At 42.2% G+C, this 11138-nt stretch overlaps 2 pseudogenes; both read right to left on the minus strand.

Moving 5' to 3' along the window:
• Positions 1-1833: 1833 nt before the first annotated feature.
• On the minus strand, positions 1834-9643 carry LOC148032990 (monodehydroascorbate reductase 4, cytosolic pseudogene; annotated as a pseudogene).
• Positions 9644-9702: 59 nt separating this feature from the next.
• LOC148032991 (monodehydroascorbate reductase 4, cytosolic pseudogene) lies at positions 9703-10625 on the minus strand (annotated as a pseudogene).
• Between the last annotated feature and the right edge of the window lie 513 nt (positions 10626-11138).

Raw genomic sequence — 11138 nt, forward strand, 5'->3', positions numbered from 1 at the left:
ACAAAAAAAGAAACAATACACATCAGTCCACCATATAATAATGTATTTTAATTAAAATTAGTAACGAGGATAAGAAAGATGAGTGACTTACTGGGCTGTCGTGTCCATACAATTAGTCGATCAATGCAGTGAGACCATGTCTCTCTGCATATCGAGTTTCTATGTCGGTGGGATTATGGTTTGTAATGGAATGCTGTAAAAAGAAAACATACTACAATTGTTAGAAACACGATTGTGAGTACAAGGGATATTGCAAAAAAATAACCAAGCAGAAGAAAAGAAAAACTTACAAAGTTCTCCATATAAGTTATGTGGCCGCCACTCCCAAGATGATGGACCACTCCTGCCTCCAATCATGCCCTCGTCGCCTCACACTGCTATCTCCAACGTCCTAGAGAATCTATACCCTCCTCCTTGAGTCGGTGCGAGTCATCTACATCTAGCCACTCGAGCTTTGAGGCCCCACTCTTAAGTGCCTTGTGTACGTCTAATCATCTGTTTGACATGTACGCATGCATACACTCCATCATCCAGCCTGTGGAAGACCTATCTACTACGCGGGTACGAAAAACTCCTCATGTAAGGATGCTACTATGTAGTCCTTGCTCCCCTCCAATATGTTCTTCTAATGATCCAAGATGTTGTTGAAGGATTTTGAAAGCAAAGTCACGACCACAGAGGACTTTGAATAATTTCAGGATAGAAGGTCAATCTAGCAGATCAAATTCAATTTGAAAGCTCTATTTCTACACCATCTTTAGTCTCTGAATCTGTAAATAACTAGGGTGTTCCTGTTGCACTAATGCCATCTACTTCTTCAATTAAAGAATAGGCAGTCTGAGTATTGAAAACATTATTCAACTTGATCCCATATCAGAAGTATAAAGCCTCACTATCCTGCTTACATTCATGCACAACATTGGTAATATGAGGAGATTCTAATGTAGGTTTGTAAGCCTGTAACAATGTATTTCCGCCTTTCAAAGCATCAACAGGCTAAACTTCATCTTCAAAGGCAAACTGCATAATACAAAGAGAACCATGTCGGGCAAGATCAACATCTTCACAATCAAAACCTATAAAAAAGTGCTGTTCTGGATCAGGCTCTAAGTAAAGTCATGGTAATTGTGCTGAATCTATAACAATATGGATAAGCATTGGCAGGCAGTTTGCCAAAACAACAGCCATATATCCTGCTCGCATTGCTTTCGTCATCAATAGCCTTTAATGAGGAGTTCTGAAGCTTTTCAAAATTGATGATTACTTCCCATACACTTGGTTCTTGTGGTAACAAGAATACTTCTTCATTTTCATGCATGTTTGAGATGAGTATGTGTGCAATTCTTCCAGGTTGTAAAAATGGCAGACTGTGCTGAGTAAATACGACTCTTCTAATCTCATTTCGTAGCTTTCTAGTCCTTCTAGAAAGCGGCGTAATATTTCTATAACCTTATTCAAAGTAGACTCACGGGCATCAAGTGGATGGAGGTCTTTTGGTATATGAATTCGAACAGCACTGAGTTTTTCTATCTGAGACAGGGGTAAAGATGCAACTCAAGGTTCTCCCCTCCCAATAGAGCTCCAATTGCGAAACTCTGTCAACCTTTGCGATGTAAGTGATGTTCTCAAGCTGGCAATTTCAGACTTCTAGTTATCCTTGGATTCAATAAGGGATCCCCAATAGAGCTTCCCGCTCTTGAGCTCGATGGAGACGTTTGCAGCAACTTGTCGGGTATACAGTCCTATTTCCCCAGGTTCAGAATGCTGCTTCCCTTTTTCCATTTTCTCCCCCCCGATGCTTTTTCATTTTCTCCTCCAGAAATACGGTTCCCCTCAGAAAAGCGGGCCAATTTTCCCAACACCAACCACAACCACGTCAGCTGACAATTCTCGCCCATCTTTGAGCTTCACTACCTTAACATTTCCAGATGCATCACTCTCAAAGCCAGTGGCAACTGTTCCCTTCACAATATTTACACCCTTATTTGCATAATAGCCCTCATAAAAGGCTGCTATCTCTGCTGTGAAAAGGCGAGGCATGCGCCATGGCTCTGGATAGACCATTGTAACGTTGAACTTATTCAGGACCAAAGCTACTGCAAGTTCCAAACCAATGTAACCACCCCCAACTATTACAGCTGACCCGCCTTCTTTTCCATGAATACCCTCAATCAGAGCATCTGCATCAATAATCTCTCTCAGATAGTAAATGCCTTTGGCATCTGCTCCTTGGACGCCAAAATCGGTCAGCTTGATGAATGTGGCCCCTGTTGCTATAATCAGAGATCCATAGGTGAAAACAGCTCCAGCAGCACTTGTCAGGGTTTTGCTGGCAAGGTCGACCTTAACCACTTCAGTACTAAGCATAAGTTCAATGCCTTTCTCGGAGTACCATTCAAGTAGTAATCTTTCTCCTCCACTACCAACACAAGTATGGAATCCAGGAAGCCTCACAGCACCTTCTGGAAAAAGATAAGCTTTGCTCAAAGCAGGTCTTTGAATGTCAACAAGTAGGTGAATTTGCTTGGTTTAATGCCCTCATCAAGCATTTTGTCATACTGTTTAAGAGCAGAAATACCATCACTGCATCAGACATATGCACCAACCATGGCTGTCCATGCAACTACATTGTGGACTAGTAATCTATCAATCAATTAGCATGCTTCCTCTAGACTGTCACACTTAGCATACATATCGACCAGAGTATTATAGATAAGTTTCTCTTGCTCCAAACCCCTCTCCACTTTACTGCCCACGCAAAACAAAATACAAACATAACAACTAATATGTACAAAGTAACAAATGTCACACACACAACTTTTTGGTGAATTCCACACCTCGGATGCGCAGCAGTATGACATCCACCCCCTTTGATCCTGCGCATCCTCCGGATGGGCCAACTACCCATGATCATTATCGTCAAGATCTACGAACAGATCAATCTCTTCATTGTGTATTTTCGGTATATCAACAAGATTATCTGTCATATCATCCGTCTCTTCTATTGGAGTTTCTTCTCGTTGCTCTTCTCTTGCAAATTCTTCCAATGCATAATCCTCATCATCTCTTTTCTTGAAAATTTTGATTCTTTTTCTTGCAATAGGCACTCTAAGCACTGTCCCATCCAATTCTGTCAACTCATATGTTGCATTATCAAAGAATGTCTGACTATGTACGGCCCAAACCATCTTTTCACCATCTTTCGAAGTGCAGTATACTGATTTTCAAGGCTGCTATCAAAGACTAATACCCAGTCTCCCTCTTCTATTGCTCCAGGCCACAAGTGATGCCTGCTGTCAAACCTATCCTTATTTCTAAGTCTAGCAACCTTTAACCTGTCAATAGCTAGCTGAATATCCTCTAGTCTTCTCTTCAACTGCCAGATCCGAAGAGCTAAGAGCTCCTCTCTCGTCAAATCCTCCTGCCAAGGTAAAACTGACCAAGTCAAAGCACAAGTCTCAGTCGGCATAACCGGTTTCTGACCATACATCAACTCTGCGGGCATATATCCTGTGGTAACAGTGTGAGTCACACGATCAGCCCACAAAGCAAATGGTAGAAGTCTTGGCCATTCTCCAATCCGTCCTATGCATGCTTTGGCTAATGCTTTCACTATCGGCGGATGCCCTCTTTCACTCTTCCCATTTCCCTCTAGATTGTATGCTGTGGCTAGAGCCAACTTGATTCCTAAGTGAGAGAAAAACTCCCTAGCTTCATCTGCATCCAATTCATCGTGATCTGCAGTGATCTTACCCACACAGCCATACCTGCAAAAAATTTCTTCCAATAAGAACTTACACGTTGCACTAGTGGCCTTCGTTCTCAAAGTTCTGCCCTCAACATGATTGGTAAGATCCTCTCTAGCCAAAACAATATACCTCATCTGCCATAGACCCATAGGCATAGTAATCAAGTCAACTACCCACTTATAATGAATGCATAGCGAATAGGTCGGATGAAGCTCATCTCGATGATGCATTACGGAATACATTTGAAAGTCTCTGCAAGTCTCTACAAAGTGAGAAACATCTCTGTACATGCCTTTCTACCAATATTTCTCCTTGATTTTTTCATAAGTAGCCCACACTCCTTTATGACCAGCCCAAGGACTCTCATGAAACTCCCTCATCACCTGTAACTGTGTCTCTTTATCGCAGACAACCCACAAGGGTAATCCACCTCTTTTCTTCAGGTGCTTCCAAAGAAATCCGTCCTTGAGAAAATAACCATAGGCTTTTCTTCTGATCTTCTTGAACTCTTCATCTGTCCATTCATCTCTTTTGCTTAGTGTACTAGGGTACTTGCCAATCTACAACCAATTGACATGGCAAACATGATCAACCATAACGGCTGAAATTTCTGCATCATCCTCTTCTGCAAGTAGTGTCTCCTCATCATCATATCTGGCTCTAGATAACATATCTGCCACTGGATTATCCTTTCCTACTATGTGTTTAAATTCTGGATTTAATGACTTGATATATGCAATCCATCTCAGCATAACTATATGCGGAGTAGAGCAACTCGTAATCATACCTATCAATGGCAAACAATCTATCTCTACCACAACTGAGGCTCCAATAAAGTACTCGTTCTCACATTTGAGAGCCGTAACAATCCCCAGTAACTCCCTCTTGATTTGCGGATATCTACTCTGTGTCTCATTTAGGACTTTCGCCCCAAACCGAATAGCATACATGTTTCCATCTGCATCATCTTGACCCACAGCCCAACCTATGCCAAGCCAATTGGACTAGTGTCAACTGTCAATACAATAGGCCTTTCGCAATTATAATCCGCTTTCCTAAGAGTAGGAGCAATCTGCAATAACTTCTTCAATTTCCGCATGGCTCTAGTATGGCTCTCATCCCAATAAAATTTATGCCCCTTTCGAAGCAACTGATATAAACAATCTGCTATGTGTGCAAAATGGGGTATCCAAATCATATAAAACACACAAGCTCCAACGAATCTCCGTACCTCTGAAGTGGTAGAACAATACTCCGTAATTTTGCCTATAGCATCCACCTTCTCAGGTGAGGGTTTCCTGGCATAAAACCCACACATATGTCCAACAATGACAACCTCATTTACTCCAAAAACAGATTTTTGCCCTGATAGTGTCAAATTCACTTTTTCTAACCTAGCCAAAATCTTTTCACAAGCTGAAATATGATCAGCCACAAAATATCTGCATCCCTGCTCATTTAGACTCTCATTCTTCTCTTCTTCTGCACACCCCTTAATGGGCACATCATCCAAGAAAGGCATGGTAAGCTAAGGTATGTAATCACGAAGGACCTTATGCATGGCATTCATCATATGCGCAACACAATTAGTGGCACCTTGAGGCAAGGTACACATCCTTACAAGCCCAATAGGAGTTCTCATAGTGGTTATGTCCCTACTTTCCAAAGCCAGCTGAAACTGATCATATCCCGAATTCAAATCACCTAAAGAATGGATGGCACGTCCAGCAAATGCTTCTACAAACTCATCCACAACTGGACCTTTACCAACATTCCTGATAGTAACTCTATTTACTGGCTGCATGTCCTGTATAAATCGGAGAGTACCATTCTTCTTTGGAACCGTAAACCACCTATTTGAGTATGGTGCAGATTACGGCTCTAGGATTCCCATCCTGATTTTCTCATTCAACAAGTCAATTAGCTTTGGCAAGTGTGCCTTAGGCACTGGAATAGGTCGGAGATTCCATGGAATATGAGGAATAGTAAAGATCACCATAGGAGCAACAATATCCGGATTCACACATCCAATCTCATGCAAGAAAAAAGAAAACCCCCTTCCATGTCGCTCAAGCATCTCCTGAAAGCATTGCTTCTCTATGGGTAGCAAGAAATCATCATTTCCAATTTTTAATTCAGCAAGAGTCTCTGCTGAAAATTTATGGCCTATATGCTCTGGATTCCTCAAAATTGGCTGTTTGGCAGCCCTCTCTATTTGCTGATCACTGTCAGGTGGAAGCGGTACAGCTACCGGCTTCACCTTCTTATCCATAGTCTTGTATTTCGTGTCAACCCTGCCTTCATTATGATCCTCTGCATTACTCAAATCTTGCTGTAAATCAGCAAATCTGCACTCCAGTGGGGCTGAATATCCTCAGCCCTCTGCTCTATGGACTACATAGGAACAGCCCTAAACTCTGGATGCTGAAATATTTCAGCAGTAAACTCTGTTGGCTGAAAGTTTTCGCCCTCTGTGTCTCTGTAAGCTGATCATAATCAGCCAAAAACTCTGTTTGCTGAATTTCTTCAGCACTCAACACTTTTTGCTGAGTCACCTCAGCCTCTGACTCTATCTATGAGAAAATCTGTAACCTCATGAAACATGTCTAGGGATTGCACTGATACATTATTGTGACAACTCTGCATATCAGTTTTTAGCATATTTTCTATCTCTGTCATTGTATCTGCACAAATCATACTTTCATACATCCCATCTATATGCTCATCATCCTCTAAAATACCTGCATTTTTCAAATTTTTCTCCTTCTTGCATATGTACTGCCTGGCAACTCTAGCCAACTTAGAAGTCTTCTGATAACTCATCGAACTGTTTGCTGAAATTCCAACAAAATTGGAGGAGAAAACACTACTGCCAGGAGGCGAGAACTCCAATCTTCTCTGCTCTATACCACCGTCGTCTCGTGAAACAACGGTACCTAATGAAAACCCGAATCCCTCACAGTGGGCAAAGGTGCATCTCTAAGAGTATCCATGTTTCTAACATGGTTCACACGCACACTCATAAACTGAACTACTCTCATGCCATCTTTACTGCGAATCTGTGCACAAGTAGATCCATCATCCATTACTTTTGTTTCCATGCACATCTTTGTGATGAATGGCTGTCCAAGAATTATGGGATAAGAGCATGAATCCTGCACAAAGAAATGGAGATCTTCCTCTACATCTCCATAGAAACCCCAACACTGGGGCAGGCAGCATACAAATCACCTCCAGTGTTGTTGGCGGCTCTCATACGCCACCCATGCTCTACATCCATAGGCCATCTATTACTTTCATAAACTCCACGAACTATGAGATTAATCTCTCAACCATGATCCACCAAAGCAACATAAGGCACCTATTTCTCTCCAATTTTTACCATCGTTTCTGTAGTTGCCCTAGCCCAATGACTCCGTGAAAAGTGACTACGCGGTATCAAAATAGGCTCATCAGTTTTAGCATAATGCATAGGCTGAACCCTCTTCTCTATCTGTGGAAAAACAAAAGCATTCTCCCAATCAAAACTCCCTGTGTACCAGTAGTAGGCAATGCATGTCGTTTCCTCTTCAGGACTTCTTGGAACTGATCTTGAAACTCTCTTTTTGAGATGCCCAAAACCTCAGAAATAGTAAAAGTCACCTCACTACCAAGTATCTTGTCATTAAAGACTTTCTTCATGTCCGTAGATGTCTCAATATCAGACATCAATCTAAACCCTGGTTGCTTTCTCTCTCTAGGCTCTTGCCTCTTTTCTTTCTTTTGAGCATCTTCCATTTTTCGTTCTGGCCCTGGTCTCAAAGACGGTCCCGCAGTAGGTGGAGTAACAAACTCACCCCCTCTAGTCTTTTAAGCTACATTTGGATTTTCTTCATCTCTCTTATGCTTCTCCTCAACAAGTACATGTGCTCCCTGAGACTTAGCCAATCCTAGGCATCTTACCAATCCGTTTTAAGACCCATAGGCTTCGTGCGATCCTCAAGAAGCTCTCCGAATTCTTCCTGAAGAGCAGGATCTGCTGCTTGCAAGAAAAGCTCAACTTTCTCAACATCCAATGCTCTTTGTTCGATGGCATCAAGCTGACTATACCCCTCTTCAAATTCTCGTGTCAACTCTGAAGCAGCTAGACCTTTGTTTGGCATGTAGACCCACTCTCAGAATGACCGCCGTGTAGCCATCCCAAAGTCCTCAAGGAAATACTCTTCTTTCAGGGCCTTCTTAAAATCTTGCCAATGCGAATTTTGAATAAAAAGATCAGTCACTTTTTCCCTCAAGGCGGGTGTGACAAGACGAAGGAAATACTTACTCATAAGTCCAGCTAGTACCCAAAAAAATCCCATCTTAATCTCATACGTCTTCAAATAAGCTGAAACATTACCGCCATCAAATAGCTTTTTCTCATTCTCAACTGCTTCAATCGCCTTAGTCGCGTTGATTGCATTCTCCTCCTCCGAATATAGTTGCCTTTGCTAAGACAACTGTTGTTGATGCAACTGCTGCTGCTGCTGCATATACAATTGCGTCTGCTGATTTTGAAGCTGCATATACATAGACATATTCTGCAAAATCTGCTTTAAATCATCGGTTGAAGTACTTGAAGCAGCAGTCAATGATGGAGCTGAAGTAGAGGACAAAGAAGGAATCATAGAAGAGGCTGAAATGGATGCTGAAGTATCTCCCATCCTGAAATTTATGCGACGCTTTCACGTCGGGTTCACCAAAGATGTCGAAGGATTTTGAAAGCAAAGTCGTGACCATAGAGGACTTTGAATAATTTCAGGATAGAAGGTCAATCTAGTAGATCAAATTCAATTTGAAAGCTCCATTTCTGCACCATCTCTAGTCTCTGAATCTGTAAATAACTAGGGTGTTCCTGTTGCACTAATGTCATCTACTTCTTCAATTAAAGAATAGGCAGTCTGAGTATTGAAAACATTATTCAACTTGATCCCATATCAGAAGTACAAAGCCTCACTATCCTGCTTACATTCATGCACAACATTGGTAATATGAGGAGATTCTAATGCAGGTTTGTAAGCCTGCATCAATGTATTTCCGCCTTTCAAAGCATCAATAGGCTAGACTTTATCTTCAAAGGCAAACTGCATAATACAAAGAGAACCATGTTGAGCAAGATCAACATCTTCACAATCAAAACCTATGATAAGGTGTTGTTCTGGATCAGGCTCTAAGTAAAGTCATGGTAATTGTGCTGAATCTGTAACAAGATGGATAAGCATTGGCAGGCAGTTTGCCAAAACAGCAACCATATATCCCGCTTGCACTGCTTTCACCCTGAGACTATCATCAATAGCCTTTAATGAGGAGTTCTGAAGCTTTTCAAAATTGATGATTACTTCCCATACACTTGGCTCTTGTGGTAACAAGAATACTTCTTCATTTTCATGCATGTTTGAGATGAGTATGCGTGCAATTCTTCCAGGTTGTAAAAATGGCAGACTGTGCTAAGGAGTAAATACGACTCTTCTAATCTCACTTCGTAGCTTTCTAGTCCTTCCAGAAAGCGGCGTAATATTTCTGTAACCTTATTCAAAGTAGACTCACGGGCATCAAGTGGACGGAGGTCTTTTAGTATATGAATTCGAACAGCACTCAGGCTTTCTATTTGAGACAGCGGTAAAGATGCAACTCAAGGTTCTCCCCTCCCAATAGAGCTCCAATTGCGAGACTCTGTCAACCTTTGCGATGTAAGTGATGTTCTCAAGCTGGCAATTTTAGACTTCTAGTTATCCTTGGATTCAATAAGGGATCCCCAATAGAGCTTCCCGCTCTTGAGTTCGATGGAGATGTTTTGGCCTTCGGATTCATGCAGCAACTTCCCGAGTATACAGTCCTATTCCCCCAGGTTCAGAAGGCTGCCTCCCTTTTTCCATTTCCCCCCCCCCCCCCCCCGGATGCTTTTTCGTTTTCTCCTCCAGAAATACGGTTCCCCTCAGAAAAGAGGGCCAATTTCCCCAACACCAACCACAACCACATCAGCTGACAATTCTCGCCCATCTTTGAGCTTCACTACCTTAACATTTCCAGATGCATCACTCTCAAAGCCAGTGGCAACTGTTCCCTTCACAATCTTTACACCCTTATTTGCATAATAGCCCTCATAAAAGGCTGTTATCTCTGCTGTGAAAAGGCGAGGCATGCACCATGGCTCTGGATAGACCATTGTAACGTTGAACTTATTCAGGACCAAAGCTGCTGCAAGTTCCAAACCAATGTAACCACCCCCAACTATTACAGCTGACCCGCCTTCTTTTCCACGAATACCCTCGATCAGAGTATCTGCATCAATAATATCTCTCAGATAGTAAATGCCTTTGGCATCTACTCCTTGGATGCCAAAATCGGTCAGCTTGATGAATGTGGACCCTATTGCTATAATCAGAGATCCATCGATGAAAATAGCTCCAGCAGCACTTGTCAGGGTTTTGCTGGAAAGGTCGACCTTAACCACTTCAGTACTAAGCATAAGTTCAATGCCTTTCTCGGAGTACCATTCAGGTAGTAATCTTTCTCCTCCACTGCCAACACAAGTATGGAATCCATGAAGCCTCGCAGCACCTTCTGGAAAAAGATAAACTTTGCTCAAAGCAGGTCTTTGAATGTTAACAAGTAGGTGACTTTTCTTGGTTTAATGCCCTCATCAAGCATTTTGTCATACTGTTTAAGAGCAGAAATACCATCACTGCATCAGACATATGCACCAACCATGGCTGTCCATGCAACTACATTGTGGACTAGTAATCTATCAATCAATTAGCATGCTTCCTCTAGACTATGACACTTAGCATACATATCGACCAGAGTATTATAGATAAGTTCCTCTTTCTCCAAACCCCTCTCCACTTTACTGCCCATGCAAAACAAAATACAAACATAACAACTAATATGTACAAAGTAACAAATGTCACACACATAACTTTTTGGTGAATTTCACACCTCGGATGCGCAGCAGTACGACAATGTGGTACCAAAACACTTGTTGGCAGAACTCTCTCATATGAGCCATGACCCTCCTCCCCTCATCTTTTGTCCTATCATCTACAAGGTATCCATACCCTTCCAGGGTATGCCTAAGATGTGTCCTCTCCCACATGCGACCACGCTCCTGGGCATATCCAGGAGACCCCTATACATCTAGTGTACCTATGGGGGAACTATCTCTCAGAGTAGCACCCATAGGGGTGCCACTTGCGAACAACTATGAGTAAAAGCTGGAGTGACTGGAGTAGATGTCCCCACAGCTGTGACAAATCCCATAGGTGACGTAACTCTAAGAGAATGACGAGATGGAGACACTACGTCGGTACATGCACAACAACCACCTCAGCCATGCTCTCTCGAACCTGCACAAGAGCAAGGAGTAGCACC

Source organism: Lygodium microphyllum, chromosome 8 (genome assembly GCF_053477565.2).
Source record: "Lygodium microphyllum isolate KBCC chromosome 8, Lygodium_microphyllum_v1.1.10, whole genome shotgun sequence".
Classification (NCBI taxonomy): Eukaryota; Viridiplantae; Streptophyta; class Polypodiopsida; order Schizaeales; family Lygodiaceae; genus Lygodium; species Lygodium microphyllum.